This window comes from Strigops habroptila, chromosome 10, assembly GCF_004027225.2.
Source record: "Strigops habroptila isolate Jane chromosome 10, bStrHab1.2.pri, whole genome shotgun sequence".
NCBI lineage: Eukaryota > Metazoa > Chordata > Aves > Psittaciformes > Psittacidae > Strigops > Strigops habroptila.
The window spans coordinates 21,024,180-21,046,349 of NC_046359.1; positions in this window are offsets into that span (position 1 = coordinate 21,024,180).

Genomic DNA, 22,170 nt, shown 5'->3' on the forward strand with positions numbered 1-22,170 from the left:
GCATGGCGCGGAGTTGATTCTAAGGGAAACAACTACAGAAAAACTGGCATCATGTTTTTCCAGCTGCCAGTTGCATGGATTCTCTAGTGTGTAAATACATTTCATTGGTAGCTGATTATTTTCATTGTTTTGCAGTTTTTTAGTGGGTAGTCAATATTTATGGTGGCAAATTTTGTAGCTTCATCATCATACATGAATTGAACTCAGTGTATAGCTTCCAAAGTGGAAGCTATATGCAGTGGGGGTTAAAGGAAGTAGGTGTGATAGATCTGGTTAGCTGTTTGGGATCTGGGGGAAGAGATTTTCACAAGTAGAAGACAACTCATACTAAAGATAAGATGAAGTGAGTTGGAAGCTAGAAAGTAGGTTGAGCAGATAGGCTTGCAAAAGGAGATGGGGCTCGGCAGCTGGAAGACAAGATTGGGTACCTGCGTGCCTTAGAGAAAAGGCAGCTAAGAAACAAGTCAAATAACACTGGAAAGTAAGAACGGATAGCGGTCACCCCAATATTGCCCTCTGAGAGTACCCCACATGCTTCTCTATGCTTAATTGATATGTGCTGAGCCAGTGCCTGGGCTGCCTTGTGCACGGGGTCCTCAAGCAAGTATTGAAGAGGGCTGTAGCACTGACTGTTTCCATCTACTAGTTTGCTTCTGTTGTACTGAATTTCTCATTAATATCGATGTAGCCAGTGAAGACTTGTATTTGGGTCCAGGTTTGTATTTCCTTCTTCATCTGCAGCTTATACTTTGTTCTCAACCATAATACGTCCAACAGCAGGCTTATGCAGCTCTGGTATGCCGGTGCTAGTTTCCAGACTGTTGGCTGAGCCTGCAGAAAAGTTAGGAGACTTAACCTGGGTCTAGAATTTGTGCTTACAGTGTCTATTTTTAAATGTAGGCCCCTAGGGAAAACACTTGCAGAAACTCAGTGATATTTTCATTGTCTGGTAATTGCCTTTAGCTATATTCTTTTTTACTGGGCTTTCTCTAATACCAGTGCTGTCAGCTAAGATCAGTTTTTCTAATAATTTTCTACTTCATGTAATGTGTCCTTGGCATAAGATTTCCACTTGAGGGAGGTTGCTTGAGATTTTATTTTGTTTGCTATGATGTACTTTCTGGTTCCTCAGCTGAGTGTTGGAATCTGTGGTTCCAAGATTCATGTTAAAGTAGATCAAGGTATAAAACCAGGAGGCTGTAGCACTGTTGTCTTTAATCTTCTTATTCATCCAGTCATCTCTTACTGAGTGTTGCAGTCTTTCACCTGCAAAACAGACAGGAAATCCTGTGATGAAAAAGACCATGCTAACGTTTTGAAGCTCATGGTCTGACTTATTGTGAGTTTGCTCTTTGAATTTTCCAGCTAATGGTGTGAAGAGGAACAAAGAATAAAAATATCTTTTTAGTTTTAAGCGAATAAGTGGCTGAATGGACTTTTCTATCAACTATATAATGTAAAGTATAAGGTTTACACTAAGAATGTCTTCATTTGATGCTCTTTTGCTAATTGGAGGGGCAGTGTATGATTAGGTCAACCTTGCCTTTCAGGACTAGAAAGAGCAGCATAATCCTTCAAGTGTCTAGGCTGTGATCAGAAGGTGTTACAGCAAAGCTGTAATGTAGTGTGAAACAGCAGGGGAGCAGAATGAAGCTTACCAGGACGTCAAAAAAGTGTATTATGAGAGGCCCTTATAGTGAAGATGGAAGGAACTACAGTTACAGTCTTTGCTGTCTCTGTCCTTTAATATTATTTTAGAGAGGATGCCATCCCAGCTGGGAATTTATATTGGTACTGTAATCTGAAGTGGTGCATTCTTCCTTAACTTACCTAATGCTACAGGAAATTGCGTCAACTTGACACTCGCTCTTGAAGAGTCTGTGCTGATTAAAACAGCTCAACAAAACTCCTTCCTGAATTGAAGAATAATCTCTCAATAAAGTCAGTGTAAATGCAGTGAGTTAGCCCTTTTGCATTCTTGCAGTTGGGTATCAACATTTGGAAAGAGTGAAAAAAGCAGCCCATCTGAAAGTGTATATAGGGCAATTGTAAAGCTGTTAAGAGAAACTGTAGAAAACAGAAGTTTGGAAGTCACCCATTGATGGTGCCTGCATGAGTCAGGAAAAAAATCTGTAGTGTATGTGTGGAGGGAGGCCTTTGCCAAAACCTGCTGCTCCTCCCATGATACCATTAGCTGCTTTTGTGTATGGCTCAGTTTTTACTTGTATGAACCATATAAATTTCCTGATGTTCTTTGCAGGGTACATAGCCTGCATGATCCCCATAGTCTGCCTGCACAACGTGGTGAGAGCTCTTGTTCTAAAGGCACAGCCTGATAAGCACAGGAGGATCTGAATGCTTTTGAAGCAATTCTGTGTCTGGTCTAACTAGAAAGATTGCCCAATGAATTTGACCTGTGTTTTAAATTTAAAAAATGACTGACAAATGGCTGCTTTTCTTTAGAAAATGGGTAGAGATTGGGTTGTAGGCTAAATGTGATTAAGAAGCTTCTTACCATAACTGGGGTTTTAGAGACATTTTGGGGTTTTTAGCTGAATTTACTCAAATTGAGTGCACTGATGGGTAGAAAAGCACAATGTTTGAGTCTATTATAATTTTAAGAGAAAATGAGATTTTTTTTTTTTTTTTTTTTTTTTTTTTTTTTTTTTACTCCTTTTTCACTGCCCACCATTTGTTATACACATTTGTTGTATTGCACAAAATGGTATTTTAATGTACTGGTAGCAGATAACATTTTTTTAAAAGTGCTTATGGCTCAAACCATTTGGAAAATTAAATTTTAACTACATAATAGATGTATGAATCTTGTGGTAGGTAGTTTGTTTTTATTTAGTAGTTAGAATTCTGATAGAAATCTGTGCTATATGCCCAACAGAAGCAAATAAACAATCTTCCTGACCTTAACACAAAGGATTAGAGACAGGAATAAAAATTAAAAATAAAGAATTTATTGGATTGGATGCAAGTTTTACTTCCAGGCACATACTTATTTTTTCTTCATTCCTCAAAGAGGTCAGCAAGATGTTTAAAGGGAAATATCACAGACAGTTTTACTGCTGCTATGTGAGAGAAAACAAATGGAGTTTACTTAGGTACAGTAAATGGGTGGTACACTGAGGTATGAATATTCCATCTGATAAAAGGAAAGTTAGTAACATAAGTGTCAAATAAGAAATGGACGTACTCTAATAATGGAATTGTTGAAATAAGAATTTGGAATTGAAGATGCTTTCCTTGTGCAGTAGTATTCTTGGTGTAGATATCCTGTTAAAAGGGCAGTTTCATTTATTTCTTCGAAACGAATGAAGTTAGTACCATCTGTTTACATGTGTAGCTGATATATTTATGGTTTTTAGAGTGACAATTGCATTTATCCGTCTCTCTCTACATACAAATTAGGACTAATTCAATAGCCAAGAATGAAAAAACTAAGTACTTAGAAGTCACGACTGAATGTAAAAATACAAGGAAAAAGTGGTTAATACAGAGCAACTGTATCATGAGAATTTTGTGGCTGGCTGTGACTGTAGTCCCATTGATGTCAAAGGTTTCCTGATAAAGGTTCATTCAGCTTAACCTTGGGAATAGTCTTATTACATACCTAAAGGTGGGTAAAGGCCCAAAGGATTTAGGCAAGTAGATCCTGACAAGTAACCATAAAAGCCTGTATTCTATACATGCTATGTGTGAAAACCTTTTTTAGAGATAGTCATATACTGGGGGCAAAAGTATATAGCTCTATGACCACTATATGAAAGCTAGGCTCCTTAGTCACCATGAATACAAGTGTCAGTAAATAAATGAATATCTTTGAAGTAACTCAATGCAACATTTCCTTCCAAAAAAGATCACAGTTTTAAACTACTGTATCTCAGACCTCTTTTGGACTGGGAGCATGAACATTATGCCATTGGAAATTAATTAATTCATGAGTTCTTTCCAGTGTGTGAAGCCCAAGCAGCTCCCCTGTGTCTTTTAAGATGTGTGAGATTGTGTAGAAAACCCTTTTTAGGACTGTATGACTCATAAAAATTCAAAAAGGAAAGGAGGTATCTGCTGATAGTCCTCATAATTTTTGTTATAAAATAATAAGATATTATAAAGCAATAGGAGCAGGAATTAGGAATAGGCTAATACTTAGAATATTTAATGGTGGTTTAGAGATCAGACTGCATTTAAAAAAAGAAATTGTATATCCAGTAGTCTCTTCAGAGACCTAGCTCCAGACAATAGAAAGCAGATTACTGCAAACTCTGGCCTAATGTGTTTATGAACACACTTTTCTATCTTCGTAGTCTGTTGTCCATCTTTGTAGCCTATCACCACTACCCTTCCGGCCTGGAGGCTTTGGCACAGTTGCACCACTTCATCTTCTTTCTGCACCTTTCCCTCTCCCAGTGGCTCTTGTCCAAGGTGCGTCACGAATCTCAAGGTGCCTATACATATGCTTACAATGATGAATGCAATGGGTATCCAAATGAAAAAGCCTAGGTACCAACAGGTGCTGGACTCCTAGACAGGTTAATGTGTCCTGCCTGGACATTTGGTTTTTTTGTCTCTCAATAAACAAAAGTCTCCCTTTTGAAGGGAAGGTTTTCTTCTCTGACCTTTGCTTGTTGGTGCTATTTTCAGGTGTGAACTGTTGTGGCTTGTTAGCACAGTTTTCCCATGGCTGTAAGTGTAGTAGAGAGAGGAAGAATGGGAAAGAGTTGATATGGATTTAAGCGCTGATGTGAATCTGGGAAGTGTTAATAGGGCTATAGAGAGAAAGACAGGCATGCAGGATCCAATGGTGGGTAGGTCACCTGGACTGGTGATTTGACGGACTTCAGATAACTAGGAATTGTCATTAAAAATTTGAGAATCTCGGAAAGTTGGGGTTTTTTGAGTTTTAGACGAAATGGAGTGGAGTAAGAGCCTATACCTTGAGCCAGCTATGGTTATGAAAAATAGTGTCAAATATTTCTATAAAAGTCAATCTTTCTAGACAGAGAGGGAGATAAACTTTGTTCAGTCTAGTTGTATTTACAGGTTCTAATCCTTTGTAGTTCTTAAACACCAAATGAATGCAGGAATTGCATGTTAGTAGTTCCCCCAGCTGACCCACTAGTAATTGGCTATATCCATCTCCCACAACTGCAAAATCTGAAAACGGTTAACAAATGGCCTAACTTCCTCATCTGCGCTCAGCAGGCAGAAATAGCTTCTTAAAGAATAAATAAATCACAGGAGTTAAAGATAAAGCAGTGTGTAGGGTAACTCCAGAAAGAGGAACATGAGTTTGGAGAGACTGCTGTGCAGGTGAGAGGCAGCAAGAGAAAGGAACAGTTTTTTCTCTGGCTATACAAAACCTTTGCTTGACTTTGGCCTGCATGACCACACGTGACCCTGTGGAAACTGAATGTAGATAGGTAATGCTGGCTTTTTGCTTGAAACAGGGGAAACCACATCATATTTGGGATCATGTGTGACCTGTTGGGGCTGGTGGACAGGGAGTTGAATACGAGGCAGAAATGATTAAAGGTGACTAGGCACCTCATGGGATGCTGTATAGCAAGTAACAGTAGCAGGCTGAGGAAAATGATTTTCGCCCTCTGGCACATGAGACTACATTTGCAATAGTGCTTTCAGGTGCCCAATACAAGAAAGACATTGAACTGGAGCAAGTCTGGTGCAGGCCCCCAAGCTGGTCAGAGGTCTGGAGATTTTGGCATATGAGGAGAGGCTGAGACCTGGGTTGGTTCAGCCTTGAGAAGGAGGGCAAAGGTGAAACCTTAAGGCTGTCTTCAGCTACCTAACGGGAGGGTATGGAGGAGACAGAACCAGAAACTTCTTGTGGATATGCAGTAGTAGGGTAAGAGGCAGTGGACTTCAGTTGCAATGGAGAAAAATCCAATTAAGAGGTGTGTGGTTTGGGATCTTTTTATTACCAGGAGAGTGGTGAAAACACTGGAATAAGGGCCCAGAGAAGTTGTGCAGCCTCCACTCTTAGAACTTTTAAAACTTGCCTTGACAAAACTGTGAGTGACTTGATCTCACTGGCCATTTGAAGTGCGGTGTTGGACCAGGTGACCTCCAGAGGTTATATTCTGTGATACTATATGTCAATGCAAATCCTAGCCTAGCACTGCATACACTGACAGTGAAATGAACTGTCTTTCCTGAATTTATGGACATTTCATAAACAAATGTATTCCAGAGGATAATGGAGCTACTAATGACCAGCAGTGTCTCTTATGAAGAACTAACATTGCAAGGCAAACTAGGGTATACTCCTAGACAAAACTGTAAAAAAGGGAGGCGAGGAATGGTATACAGTAGCTATTATATATTTGGATTTTAGTGCAGCACTTGATACAGTGTCTTAAAGTGACATTTCCTTCATTAATTTAAATTAGGGTAGATATCTGATGGAGAACTGAATACTCAGACCAAAAACTTCCTCAGAGATTGGTGATAAGGGTTGATTTCTCCATAGCTGGGGCTTTATCAGATGCATAAACTCGTATGACTTCCCTGTTATAATAAGAAGAGATGATGTAATAGTTACAATAATAACTACTGTGATGAAACCTGGCCCTGGAGCAGACTTGGACTTTTTCCTTCTCAGTCACTGATGTGTACGTTTTGTGTGTGTTCCTCATGTCTTAATGTTTTCAGTAAGTTATCTTCACTAATTACTTCAGAGTGGGTGTAAGTACACACTAATGACATTAACAGATAATATCAAATTTAAGTGAATTGCATGCATCACTGGCAGTAGGAGAAGGACAAAGTGAGTTAATAAAGACATAAATTAACAATATGATACTCCACTTGTATAAAGTGAAGGCTTGAGGAAATAGAATCCAAAGCTCATGTAACCATAAGCGAGGCAAAGTATTGAGGGGCTGAAAGTGTTTCTGGCCTTAACAGAAAGGAAATAGATTTTTGCTGTGTCTTGGAGTTTTGCTTTTAGACGACAAATGTGTGCTTATGCACAGATGAATACACAGCAGAAGGTTATGTTTGCTCTACACAACACAACTACAATGTGAACACTCCTCTGTTTCCAGAGAGCTCATGGTGTGGGTTTTGAGGTCCTGACCTCTTACCGATTTTTCTTTATCAAGCGTTCTTGAGTTCTTAGGTTTGCATTTCTTCTTTAAGTTCTTTCCTACATATTGGTAATTCTCTAGCACTGAGCTGAACCTCTTATGCCTGTTACAGATGGACAGTCATGATACAGACTAAAATGGAGTTTGAGGAAGGCAGGTGAGACTTTAATTGGGAATGTCTAGGCATACAAGTTAAAAGTCAGTGTAAGAAGTGCTATGGGAAACCCGACAGACCTTGTTTGCTTGGAGACTTTGATTAGGAGACTGATGCATTGGGTTTGCTGAACTATTAAGCTAGAGCCACAAGTTGAGGGGGAGAGAAAGTGATTACTACTTTGTGCAGACATGTCCAATGTAGTCTCACATACCACCTAAATAATGTCTTAAACTAATTAAAGGAAATTTCTTACTTATTTTAATGAGACCCAGGTAGCTGCTATCTGTCACAAAGCTTTTCTTTCTCACTGTGGTTTTGTGGGTAGGGTGTTTTCTGTGCCTACTGACTGTGGGCTGATGTTAAATTCCCAGAACGTCCTTGAATGCACCACTGCAGGTCAGACAAGAGACCTGCTTGAAAAGGACTGCCTTAGTTATAAGTACAACTGCGAAAAAAATGAAAATAAAATTTTCTGTATTCCTTTCAAAAGTACCCTTTAAAGTTCATGGATGTTGTGATGCATGCTTCTGTGCTTCTCTGCCCAAATAGCTGGGAAACTGAAGATATCCTCAGTGTTACTATCTATCCCTAAGACTAGGGATAAGTAAGGGATAGTAAGTGGATAGCATGTACTCTTGATTGCTACCACCTTCTGTCTTTCTCAAGCAAATTCGTTCTGTGCATTATGTGGCAAATTCTCTTTGGAGTTGTCAGAGATGTCCAATGAAAATGTCTACTTTGGTAGTTAAGGTGGTATGTCACAACTTGTAGAGAAACAAGTGTCAATAATTACCAGAATTATTTTCTTTATAAAGATGATACCCGGTGACCTATGGATATCTGCCTTGGAGATTGCTTTCTTCCTTCCTCTCTCCTTTCTTTTTTCCCTTCTGTGGACTTTTTTGGCCCTGGCTATCTGAGAACTTAAAAGAGAATTTATTTTCTCTCTCCCTTACAAACTCTCTTCAAGCTGCTCTGCAGCTTGGATGGAATACTGGCATTATTTTGCAGTAAGGAGTGCAAATGCTCTAGGGGAGATGAAAGAAAGAAGCCATGAAGGTAAAAGGTGTTAGTTTCCCTTGTCAGATTATTGAGGTTAAGAAGGGTGGGTATTAATTGTGCTGCATTATTGAAGAGATGTTCCTGAGCTGTGAAGAGGTTAGTCAGCTCTGTGGTGGTTCTCCACAGAGGGCTCTTCAGTGCTTGAGAATCTTTGCTCTCAGCCTCTTCAGCCCTTAGGATGATTAAACTTTCTTTGTACCTCTTGAAGAGGAAAAGATGAAGTGTATTGCAGAGCAAAAAAAGAGCTTTTATTTTTAGGAGGCTAATTATGTGGATATCAGCCTGACATAATACCATTCAGTTTGTACTTGTTTGGCCCCTATTAAGATAATATTTAGGCTCTCCTAACTTGTAATTTATCTCCGTAAGCCTCAGGGACACAGCAGAATTGCTCAGAAAAGTCACATGAAATTTCTTGTGAGTCTCCAAAGATGAGGCCGAGTTCCTAATTTCCTGTGTTGCAACAGAGAACATCTGCTTACCAATTGTCAGTCTGTGCTGCCTCCTCTCAGCTGTGTGCATTTTCTTCTGTATTATGCTTTATATACGGCATAAAATTTGTCAAACAAATTCACAAATCAGACTTTTGTTGTTTTGAACAGTTAGAATATGACCTGATTTCATATCTCAAGCTCATAAAGCTCATTAAAACTGCTATGACTAGTCTTACTGATTACAGTAGACCACTTGTGATAGTTCGATATTTAACTAATAAACTTTCTGCTATGTGCATGGCACCCGGCTAGAAACATTAATGGTGTCTTTCTCTTGATCTCTTACCATGGTTCATAATGTTTCTAGGTTTGATCTTTTACTGAGAGCAAGTTCTCCTTGGGAAATTAAATGTTCATGGTCATTGGGATGCTTGGATGCAAAGGGAATGCACGCCTTGTATTCCCTTTGGTGCTACAGAAGGAAATTTTGAAAATAAACTCATTAGTCTTGTCTGTACATTTTGCTTAGGTAAATGAGTCTGTAGTTGACAATGGAGCTTAATTTCAGCCTATACTACTATTTTATAATCAGCCATTGAACTAGGATAAGGCTTGCTAACAAGAAAAGCAATTAACTTCATAGATGAATATCTTTTCCAAATTAGAATTACATCATTACAGTTATAGAGCTGTAAACAGCACTTCAATCTGTGTTCATCTGCACAATCCAAACGTAGCTATATGGCTGAAAGGAATACTTCAGAGTGAGGGGGCAAATATTTAAGACCTGTCTGAACAAGACTGCTTTATTTCTGGGTGTTTTGGCAGGGCTGTTCCAAGATTTTGCTAGGAAAATTAGCTAGACTGTTTTTAGAAACCACTTCAGAATGTACTTCACAGCAGACTACATATGCAATAGCATTAATTGCTACTGCTGAGCAGTGGCTTACAAATGAATAAAAATCCCTGTGTCAGTGTGGCACTAATAAACCCTCCTTACTTAAAAATAAATAAATAAAATCGACTGAACTGTTCACTTGTTGCTATGTGAATAACATCCCTGCTTTCCCTCTGATCTTTTAAGCATGTTTGGGGGGGTGGTTGGTTTTACCCCCTCTAGGAAAAACAGCTATGCTGCAGAGGCTTACATCTTTGCAAGGGCTTACCAATCAAATAAAACAGTGTTTATTTACAGAGAAAGGCAGAACTATTTTGCACATTTTTGATGTGTAAATATAGTAGAATTTCAAAGAGGTGGTGAAAAGACTGAAATCTGAAGTAACAAATATAAGCTAAGTAATAGGTTGAGCTGGAAATCTGGGTAATGCCAGAATTCAGAGTGTAAATCACATGGTCTTAAACTCGTGTGAATCCAGCAATGATAGTCTAAGCGAAATTCTCAGTTCAACTTGGAGAGCTGTGTTTGCCCAAATCGTGAGAGCCTTTCTCTCTGGGGCTCCTGTCCTATGTATCGTTCACTGGCATTCTCTGCTCGTGTAAAGTGTACTAACAGATATGGCTGGCTGAGAGACTGACCTTTCTGCTAGGCTTCTCTTGTGGGTCTATTGAGGCCGGAGCTAGTACAGAGCACTCACTGATTTTTATTTTTTTATTTTTTTTATTTTTTATTTTTTATAAATATATAAACTTAGATGGAAATCAGGAGTGATACCAGAATTGCCATTATGAAAATCCTTTGCTAAGCTGTGCTTGACCCTGGAAGCAAGAGCTTTAAGAGATGCCAAGAACGTATGTCATACAAAAAGACTTGCTGCTTGTACCAGTCCTTGGTTCTGCTCTGGGCCTACACATCCAGGAGTTGAGCAAAACAAAATCAGGCTTTCAGACACCAAATCTTTTCCTGGACCTGGGCCACATCAATTTCTTTTAAAAACATAGTGCTTGAGATATTGTAGCCAAAATTTCACACTTTCATTAAACCATAAAACATATTTCTCCCTCCAGACAACAGTACATGGATTCTTAATATGTCCGTATTAATAAAAAGTTCTGTTCATTTGCAATTAAATGAACATAGCTTTTAAAGATCTACTTTACTGTATCCTAAACACCTATTGAAAGTACTCTCTAGTTTGATTTTTCTTATTATAATTATACCATGTTCAAAAGTAACGATTGAATGACTTGGTTTTAGAGTAATTAAAGCCTTAGGCCTTTTTATTGCAAATTCAAATATAACAGAAAAGTACAATAAATAGTACTTTATTGGCTGTATAACTTAAAATTATGTAAATTACACAGCTACTAAACTACTCTAAGTGGTGTATACATGGCCTGCCAATCTGCACTGTGGTCTAAAGTGGAGCAGTTTGGAGGAAGTCAGAGGAACTGTCTGTAGCCCACTGAGTTCATGTTGCCAGGGCACCTCCTATGTTGCTGGCATGCACATGTGCAAGAGTTCTTACTTTTATTCTGCTCTGGTCTTTTCTCCTGCAGGCTAACTGTGCAGCAGGATGGCAAAATTGGGTCTCCCAGCCTGGCACAGGGGACTTCCCAGGGTGATGGGAATTCTTCACTGATCAGCTTTGAACAGTTTCCATCTATTTTGTGCTCCTGCTAGTTCAGTTCTGCTCTGATCCCAAACGTGCTGGACATGGTAATAGCTGGTTACTATATGTGCAGCATGGCAAGACTCAAAACTGGGGGATATGCTTAAACCAGCAATTTTTTGACAAAAAATCAGGAAGGTTTAAGATTTGGTTTTGTCCTGTTGTGAAATAAGTGAAAACCAAATCTTTTATACAACATTTCCTAGCAAGCAAAACCTATACAACTGGGATACTGAGTGGGTGAAGGGGTAGGAGACTTAGGTTTTGGGGAAGAATTGTGAGGGTTTTTTGCACTGATTGAAAATTCCATTCTGTCTTCCTCAAAGCCTAGATGGGATAGAAAAGAAAAAACATGTTTGACTGAGATAAGTGCTGTTGCAGGGTTTTTGGCTAAAATTCAATTTGCCTAAGATAGCTGTAATTTCTGTGGGATATAGTCCCAAGACTGTCTTTCCCAGATATATTAAGTCTAGATAAAGGGTACCTACTGAGGATCAAAACTGCAGAGCTACATAATGAAAAGCATCACTTGAACTTCACTGAGCCTGTATTTTCAGCTCCTGGAGTGAAGGAAGCATATACTCCAACTTGCTCAACAAAAAAGCAACTGCCTGTCTTTGCCTGATCCTGATCTGCATCAAATGTATATCACTGTACCAGTGCATGGGTTAATTCTTCTGGAACTTTGTAGTTTTAAACAAAATATGCTAGCCAGGAGATATACCTCACAGAGGATAAAAATCCTCAGAGAGTCCTGCGTCTGAGAAGAGATGTGAGAACTCGTCCCATAATGCTCTGTCCATGCTCTTACGATAACTTAACTCCTTGTGTCAACAGCCACATTTGCCAGAAAAAACATACCACTGAGTTTCTGATTACTGAACTATTTTGCTAAGTGATAGGAAAAATGTGTTTCATTTATTCTGTGGGAAAAGGAAAAGGTCAAGTCAGCTCAAAAGTTAGAAGTAAATACAGAGGATGAAAAAGAGATAATTGTCTATAACACATGATTTGTCATTAAACCTAAGATATCAGGCAAATCTTTGACTTTAACAACTTCTTCCATATCTTCTATTCCCATTCTTTGTGTATTTTCACAATAAAATGATTTTATTTGTATAAATGGTATAACAGCTCTTTGCAGTCATTTTTCTGGTAATGAATTAGTGATTCAGGCTTACCTGTGAAGTTGACATGTACAGTTTGGAAAAATAAGAATATACTGGGGGATTAACTGTTCACTTTTCCTTTGTTTACTTGATGTATAAGAAATAAATGAACTGAATTTAGTCTGCAATTTTTTCTCTGCAGTGCCTATGTGCTGCAGAACAGTTGGAGATACCACAGCTTTGCTCTTTTCATAGATCTGAATAGCTTGTTTTGGCGTCCTTTATCTGATACAGTTCTATCTGCATTTTTATCTGTTTTCCTATTCGTCTCTAAGTGTCAAATCAAAATATATGTATTTGAAAGCTGTTTTCTGTGAAATGACATATGATAGTTGTATGAATTTGTTTATCATTGTAGTGACTAGGATTGTTCAGTTACGTTAAAGTTCTGTTGACATTTTTGCCATAAACCTCAGTTTTCAGGCACTTCAAGAAGAAAAGATTTTCAATAACGCTGGGACCTGTACTTCATTTGTAAATGATTATGAACACTTTTTTTAACTTGTGAAAATGTGTGAGCTTTTAAGATCTAAATCTGTTTTTTTTCAGTTTTAATTCTAAATGCTTTTAATTGTAACTTTACTATTAATGTTCAGTTAACTTTAGTCTTGAAGACCTTGGATAGTTGAGAGTTTGTTGTGATTTATGTTCTGTTCTATATAAACATATTAGCCATGTTATTTCTAATTTCTCTGCAAGGAACTTGCTTTCAAAAATAACCAGGAAAAGTGATAGATGTTTAGGTAGTGATAGGAACAAAATTTCTTATGCTGCTCTCTTTTTAGGTTTTCCGAAGGGAAATTTTGCTGAGTTTTGGTGCACACAGGAAAAATAATTTGTTTATCCAAGCATTTGCTTGAGAAGGAAAAGCATGTGGGTTGTGGCAAGATTGCTTCTGTAAGGTTGCTAGCGAATATAGTGAGCAATATCAGTCCCAAGACTGAGCCTGAGAAAAGCTCATGCCTAATCCCCTTCCAGCCCTCTACTTCTGCTCTTTAGCACAACTTCTTTTAGCTGAGTCCCTGCTCTGCCACACTAATTCCCCACACTAATCTCATGCGGCACTACATCCAATGCTTTTCTGAAGTATAGATAGGTTAAATCTACAATTATCTCTCCTCCAAAAAATCAGTGCCAGTCAAAGGCATTATACCAAGGCCTGACATCTCACTCTTGATTGTCTCCTTGACTTTTTTTTCTGATGTTGTGTCACATAAGGCCAACTCCAAACCTACAGTTCCTTTCTTGTTTTGCTTGAGCTGATTTCCAATAGTAGAGTTCCTCTGAGCAAAGGAAGAGTATTTTAACCATATTTTCCCATTGCTGAGTGTCTCTTGTGCTGCTTAAGGCTATCTTATGTAGAGACAAAAGCCCTGAACTCATCCTATACCCTTACACGATGGCAGTGCTGACCATGTTGTTACAAAACCCAGTTTGACCTGATGTGATGTGATAGATAAGAGGCTGCCCAAAGGGAACTATCCTGGTTGTTCTTCCTTTTCTGTTTCTGCTATTTAGCAGGATAATGATCTCAAATACACCCACCTACGATCTCAAAAAGTCCTACTATTTGATCTTTATGTGTAGAGGAAGGAGGCTATAAGTTTTAGTGCTTCTACCTGTGAAACCTACCTTATGCTTGTGCAAGATTAAACTTATGGTTAAGTTGCTATGGCCATGACAAAATGGAGCCTTTGGGGCAAAGACTTGTTGCCATATCTCTCCTTTGTGGTCATCTGTATTGTGCTGTAATATTTGAGGCTGGTAGAGAACTCTTTCTGCTGGTGAAGAACTTTGCTTGTCTTGATAATTTTAAATCAGCACAGATAGTAAAAAGATGGGTAGGTGCAGCAGCAGAAATGGGTCTCATGTTCCTTTCCTTAACTGTGAGATAAGGTATGTCTCTTGGGTAATAGTTGAAAGCTGTAACACTGCCTCACATGCTGTCGAATCTAATGATTTTCTGGCAAGGGTTTTGTCTGAGAATGTTGGGCTGAAGTTAATTCATTTTGTACCAAAAGTAGTAAACAGCTCAGTTTTGTGATAGAGGTGTCTGAACAAAACCTTTGGACTTGCTCTTGCACAGTTGATGAGAGGAATCCAGAGTATTTACTAGGCTTGGTTCAGCAAGGGAGATAGGAACCTTCATCCTTCTCTCTTCTGTTTGCACAATAGAGAGAAGGCAATGGAAGGCATGAAGTCCCTCTAGAGTCTAGGTAATGGTTAATTACAAACTGCTTGGAAGACAAGTTGACAGGTTGCTTGTCCTTCCCTGTCGGTCAGCAGACTGAGCTGGATGCAAGTGCAATTGCATGTGCTGTAATCTCTCCAGTGTAAGCCTTCTATAGGTGCTCTGCTATGCTTTTACCGCTCAAGGCATACTGGCTTTGTGGAAGTTGTATAGCTTCTCCCCATGGAGAGGCTACAAGCTCTAACAGTTACTTGTAGTATGACCTATTTTATTTATAAACTTGGCATGATCACCCTTTAGCTGTTGCTGTGGGTCTCTTACTGTGTGCAGTTTGTGTGTAATACTGGTGAGAAAAGGGGGATGTGTAAAGGTTAATTTGTGCTGTTAGTTGACTTGGGATGGGGACTAGATGTGAATTAGACTTTTGCCCTGAGGTGCCAGGTCTTCTCTTGATGGCAAATAAGTGCTAATAGCTCAAACAGTTTGGGATGATGCCAGTGACATGTGCTTCCTGGTAAACAGCATTATTGGAACAACATTTGTGCTATCATTTTAAATACCAGCATAGCTTTGGGGCAGCAGTCAATTAAGATAATTTGCTTACTTTTTATAAGGGTTGAAAGATTAACAGTGTGCAGTGCTTTTCCACTGCCTTGTTCACTGTAAGCTCCCAACTTAGTTTAATTAGCATGTGGAAAAGAACATTTGGAGCCAGGTCAGTCCGTGATTGATCAATTTTCAAGGGCTGTGATTTAAATTGGATTCTGGTTATTTAGACTTCTGAAACTTGGCAAATGTTTGCTATTAATTAAAAGCTTCAGAATTTTATAGCAAAGTATTGGATAGCTACATCTAGAATTCCTTTATTTGCAATATGTTAGATTGTTTTCAGTAATACTAGTTTTATGTGTGACATACAACTGACCAAAGTTGATGCGAAGCGTAAGTGTTAAAATCACCTGTTCTTTCCTAGCTGTCGGGGATATCTGTAAATCATTAGTCTCTTTTTAATTGAAAACGTAGTACTATAATATATCAGGGCCACAGGAAATAACCACTGAGTAAGAGATTTTCTAGATCTGTGAATCTTGTTCCTGCTGTTTTACAGATTCATTTGTGATCAGGCTACAAGTTTCTTAACACATGATGCCCCAAACGTGGTAGTACCTCAGCTTAGATTGTACTTGCTTATCTTTGTCCTGGTCTGCTTGTGTTTTCATACCAGTTTTATGTGCAAGAAAAGCCATTACAATACCTCTCACGTGCTGACTTGCCCTTATAGTCTCATTGTTCTCGTGCCCTCGAAGAAATGTAAATGCTTTTGGCAAATCCATGCTGAGCTTTGTAAGCAGCTGTGGTATAGGTAAAAAGCTTGTTTGATTATTCACTCCAAAGTATTTTACATGTGAATGAATGATACTGAGGTTTCGCCTCCTGTCCTACCCATGTCTCAAAACTTTAAACTTCATAGATCTTACTCAACTTCCATGAGTTCATGAAAGTGATCTTGAGCAGCTCTTAGATTGTCCTGGCCAGTTCCTGAAGTAATCTGGAGTAAATTACATCAAGCACAGTTGGAAAAGGATTTTTACAAAGTGATAAATGGAAAAGCAATGGATTGTGATGTCCAGTAGCGTGATGGAGATAAGCATTGAGTACATTTTCCTTAACATCTTTATTAACAATCTCAAAAGTTATATAAACAACATATTAGTTAAACATACAGATGATAATATACATAGAATGGTTTGGGTTGGAAAGGACCTTAAGATCACCTAGCTCCAAACCCCTGCCATGGGCAGGGACACTTCACGCTAGACCATGTGGCCCAAGGCTCTGTCCAACCTGGCCTTGAACACTGTCAGAGATGGGGCATCCACAGCTTCTCTGGGCAACCTGTTCCAGTGCCTCGCCACCCTCACGGTAAAGAACTTCTTCCTTATATCTAACCTGAACTTCTCCTGTTTAAGTTCAAACCCATTTACCCCTTTCCCTGTTGCTGCAGTCCCTCATGAAGAGTCCCTCTCTGGCATCTTTGAAGGCCTCCTTCAGATATTGGATGAGGTCTCCACACAGCCTTCTCTTCTCCAGGCTGAACAGCCCCAACTTTCTCAGCTCATATGGGAGGTGCTCCAGTCCCCTTATCATCCTTGTGGCCCTCCTCTGGACTTGCTCCAACAGCTCCATGTCCTCCTTATGTTGAGGACAGCAGAACTGCACACAGTGCTCCAAGTGGGGTCTCACAAGAGCAGAGTAGAGGGGCAGGATCACCTCCTTTGAGCTGCTGGTCATGCTGCTTTTGATGCAGCCCAGGATATGGTTGTGTACAGATAAATGCAGAAACCTTTGTGAACGCACGAGCTGATACGGGAAAAATGCTGAGGTACCTACAAAGTTTTGAAAAATGGGTAAAAAAACCAAGAAAACAAATTTACCAGATTTATTCTGGAAAAAATCACATAGCACGTTTGGTGCAAAAATAATTATGAATTTAGTTACTTGATATGAGAAAAACAATTAGTCTGCCTGTGCAGATATGTTTGTTCATAATTTCCTGCACTAATGATGTTTCTTTGGTGTGGGAGAACAAAAGTGTTTCTGGTGCTTTAGTTTCTAAGAATCAAGAGTGATCATAAATCTCTACTGGCTTTGAACAAGGTCTGGCATATGGATGCTGGCCGAAGGCAAACCCCTAAAAGAATCTAGGGTTGTTAACTTTCTGGGTGTGATGCAAGGTTTGAAGTTTTTAGCTTATAATTGTCAACTTGGAGAGAGTTCCAAGCTGGAAGGTATTTTTTATGTCGTATTTATTGTTTAAATGGATTTCATAAACTCTCCATTTAGTGTCTGTTGACCTTGGGAAAGGGATTAATTTTTCTGAAAAACAGCTTGCCTTTTAGTGTTTCTTGGTTATCAAGCTACCGTAGACAGAACTTTGATAGTACAGCCTGTCAGATGACTAATAAATCTATGTGTTTTACATCTTTGTAGTAGTGACAGCATGTTTTGTGATTTTAAACAGCTTATTTCAGCCAATGTACTATTTTTCTAAGTTTTTTGTGAAGCTGGAAGAACTATGTAGGTATTGACATCCCACCTCGTAATTTAGGAATGTTAATAAACACTAGCTCATATCAGAGGGAATCTAAAAGACATGGTAACATATCTGAAGCCTGACTTTTGTTCTTAGTGGAAACATAAACAAAAGTAATTCTTCTAAAATAAATCATACCTTTCTTGATTACAGTATTTAATATGCAAAGGGACACAAATCACTGATAGGTCAGATTGCGTATGTAATAACCTAAACCAACCATTATCACAACATCTGTTTTAACATGAAAATGAACAGAAATAGCTAAAATAGATTAACAATACTTTGAAAGACCAAAAGAGAATTTTTTTAGTTTGTGGTAACAATTATTCAGCCACCTATTAAAACTGAATAAATACGTGTTAAAGTTCCTCGAAAGTGTACACATTTGCATAAGACCTTTGAAATTTATTGGATCTATCAGTTTGTGGTCACTGTACATTATGAAATGTGTGGTCACACATGTGTAGAGGCACAGTGAAAGTTAGGTTAACTGTAAATCTCAAAGTCCCTGAACCACTTTAGGTTTTGTTGTTGATAGAGTCTTTTTACTATTTTTCACATGGGAGGAACAAATGGTGAAGGAAAACTTCAAAGAAAGCCTCTGGAGCTTCCATGGAATGCTAGTATGAAAAAAAAAAAAAAAAAAAAAGAAAATTTAGAGGGAACCTGGCAAATTCTTTAGTCTTAAGACCATTTGGCTAGGTGCCTCTTGAATTTTGCTACCAGTGTTTGAAATTGCATTGGATTTTTCCTTCTCTAAGACAGACTTGTTCTTATTCCACTCTGCTTGGAAATCTCAAGCATTTATCCCTCTTGAACCCAGGGTCAGGTTTTCTGGACTGCCATCCTGGCCTTTGCTGCTCCAGTGTGTGGAGTGGAGTAACAGAGATAGTATAGGTGTTATGTAATCTGCATAAATGCATTTTATTCCTGCAGTGTCTCCTTTGGTCTTCTGTAGTGGATTACATGGCTCAACTAATCTTTCTCTATAACTGCATTGCCAGTTGCCTGGAAAACTTGAGTAGCATATAAGATCTTAAGGTTCAGAATGTAATCACTAACTCCTGTTATCTGACCCTTGTGTGGCCAACAGCCTGGATTTGTGCCCAGTACAGGTGAACAAGCATGTCCTAACTTTAGGAGAATTATACTTGCGTGAAGTAGGTCTGAATTTGCCCCAACTCTCCTAAATGAGTGAATTATTACAGGGTGCCCATGAATGTGAAGTGCAGTGCCAGGAGATTTGACTAGTTTAGATTTGGCCAAGACATTAAAACTAATAAGAAAAATACTGATTTTCTTTCTTTTTTTTTTTTTTTTTTTTTTTTTTTTTTTTCATTTTTTTTTTTTTTTTTTTGGGTTTTTTTTTTTTTTTTTTTTTTCTTTCACTGTCCTTGAAAGGTTTTCAGTAGTCTGGATTTCTTCCATCTCTGTCATGTGACCCTAAACCTTACATTTTTCTATTTGATTAGTTAACTTTGTGACAAAATGGTTTTAATTTTAGAGCTTTTTGGGGTTTATTTTATTCCAGTGGGCCTGTGACAGTAAATTGCTGGCAATAATGTTTCTGATTAGACTTTTTATTATCTAATTCTTTAATTCACAGTAATCATCTTTTGGTTGCTAACTAGTTGCTAAAAAGGATATATTGCCTTCAGAGACCATTCTGGGAAATGGTCCAGTTCCTTGCTTGCCTATTTTAATCTCAAGTTTGCTGTTAGAATTATGCAATGTTATAGGATGACACAAGTCAGACACAACAACCCTGCTTTATTGGTTGGAAGGCAACTCAACACACATGCTCTCTGCTGAATAATATCAAATGGTATGCTCAGTGCTTTGCTTCTCACTGGTGTTTCATTACGTGATCATGTGGATTTCAGTTTTGCTCACTAAGAGAAAGAAGGATAATAGTCTTATGCTATGGTGGATCTTTTGTGAAGATGATTATTAATTTGTTAATCAGGCTACTGAATTTGGTACAGGACAGCTTAATGAGATTCTTATAGGCTAAATAAATAAAATGAAACTTTCAAAGGTATTGATTTGGCATATTTTGATTATGGCATAGCAGAGATTGACTAGATACTGGATAAAATAATGGCATTTTGACTAATTTGTTTTAGGAGAAGTGAGAATAACAAGTCTGATTAAAACGGTAGCACCAGAGACTGAAATGCATTTTGTTTGAATACATCTGGCCCCATTACAGAACACGTGGGGCACTAGCTATAGCCCATTAGCTCAGGTAAAATATGATGATGTGTATTCTGGGCTATGCTTGGTTGCCTGCTCATGTCTAAATTGGGAAGAGGAAAAACCCACACCTATTTCCTCCCAGTAATGACACAGCCAGGCTTTTATAATGAGCTGCAGATGTAGTATTTTGGTGTTCTCAGCATTACAAAGACTGTCCAAGGGTAGAGGGCAGGCCCAGATGGCAGAAAACAATAGGGCTGGTCTAGTTTGGAAAAAGGGGAGAGAAGTAAACAAGCACTTCCGGCTTAGATATAAAGCTTTGTTGATCATGCTGTTACTGTGGGTAACTGTGCATCTTAAACCTGTTACTGGTATTAACATCTTGCTTTGGAAGTTGACAAATCTGAGGCAAAACTGGAAACAAGGTGCAGCCAAACACCTTTCCAACATGGGGTGAGTCAGTAGCATTTTATGGCTCAGAACCCAGGATCTTGCTGCTCCAGCCATGAAACTGCTTGTGCTGCCTACTGGAGATGCAACTGCTGAACTGACAGGGTTTATACTCAAGTTTTTGCTGATGTCACTGTTTATTATTTAAGATGAGATTTCAGTTTTGTTGTATTTTTGTGACATCTTGTCTTCAGGAAATATTGCTGTTTTTATTTCTTCTTGGATTTGAACTTAAAGCCTGCATTTTGGTTCCACCTCTGAAGTGGTCTGATTCTGCATAACTGCTGAATTGCACATCTGTGCAATGTCACCTTCCTTTGCTTTTAAGAGAGTTGTATCATTTAGGCTTTGTCTGGGTGTTAGGATGTAGACTGTGAATCTGTGCTTATTATGTGCAGGCCTGCATACTGCCAGTGTGTTTTAAAATAATTTTACCCAATAATCACTACTTCACACATCTATCTTTGTAGAATTTATTATTGTGCATGTTGCACAATTTCACAAGTTATCCCACCATCAAAAATCCTCTAGAAATAAGTAAAAGTAAAGCTTTTACTCTGTGGGCAAACTTAAAATTTATGTTGCTGTTCAAGAGCACCTCATCAAACTTTCACAGCTCACTTTATCTTGATTTAGTAGCGAAGTAAAAATACCATATTAATGGGTTTAGCGAGTGTTATCGTGTAAGCTAAAACAATGTCAGAAGCTTAGAAATACAATGCTCTGGTTATACCTTATTTTTGTGTGGAGATTCTGCCAGCAAAAAAGTTATTATGTTTACAGAGTTCCAACTCTTCTAGCCCTGACTTTCTCCAGTGTAAGCTGTTATTAGAAATCAAAGGTGTCCAAGTCCTGTGCTTGTAATGATCTCAATTCTGATCAGTAGCTACTTTGGGCTTCCTATACCTACTACTACTAAGCGGGCAATCATGGTGCTTTAGTCCTCTTTTGCTTTAAATGTGGATACTGCACTACCTTTTATCAGGCCTGAGGAAGACCTGGAATTTCACTGTAAGTTGAAAAACAACAGCTAAAGATTGATGCAGAGGGAAAAACTTGGCAGAAAATGCTGAAGCTGGAGCAGATTTACTACTGGTAATGAGCACAAGTGACAAAGGGAAACTTGAAAAATATTTATTTTAAAAATAAATGGAAATGTAAACCAGATAAATGGCAGTATATTTATACTTTTTCAGGTCCAGGTGAGCTCTGTGTTGCAAAAATTATCTTAAGTTTGAGAAAGTCTGGTACTACTAAGAATTTATAAGCCTATCGAGAGAAAATGTATCATTAGCAAACATCAGAAGACACAACATCCATTGTTCCTGAAAAACTAGTGTTAAATGATTTGGAGAGCAAGTTATGTGGCTGGATGAGCCCCATGGTTTTCTACTTATTAATTCTGATGATACTATATTAGCTGTTTATTTGGCAACGCTATAAATAGCGTGGTGGGTTGGGTTTCACCTTGTTTCTTTTTCTAGAGGATAGATTTGTTGCTAGTAAGTATCATTTAGGGAGGTGGGTAATATCTTTTGTTGCAATAGTCACTCAGCAACACGATTGCTCATCCTGCTCTTTACTAGCTCAGTGAGTCAGTGTTTTCAGAAATTACTAGCAATTTGTATGCCTCAATTTCTGGCTACCTAATTTGAGAAGCAATAAAAAGGCCTCTGTAGTTCTTCTCCTTGTGTTGTTGTCGTCCCGCACCCCCCCCCCCCCC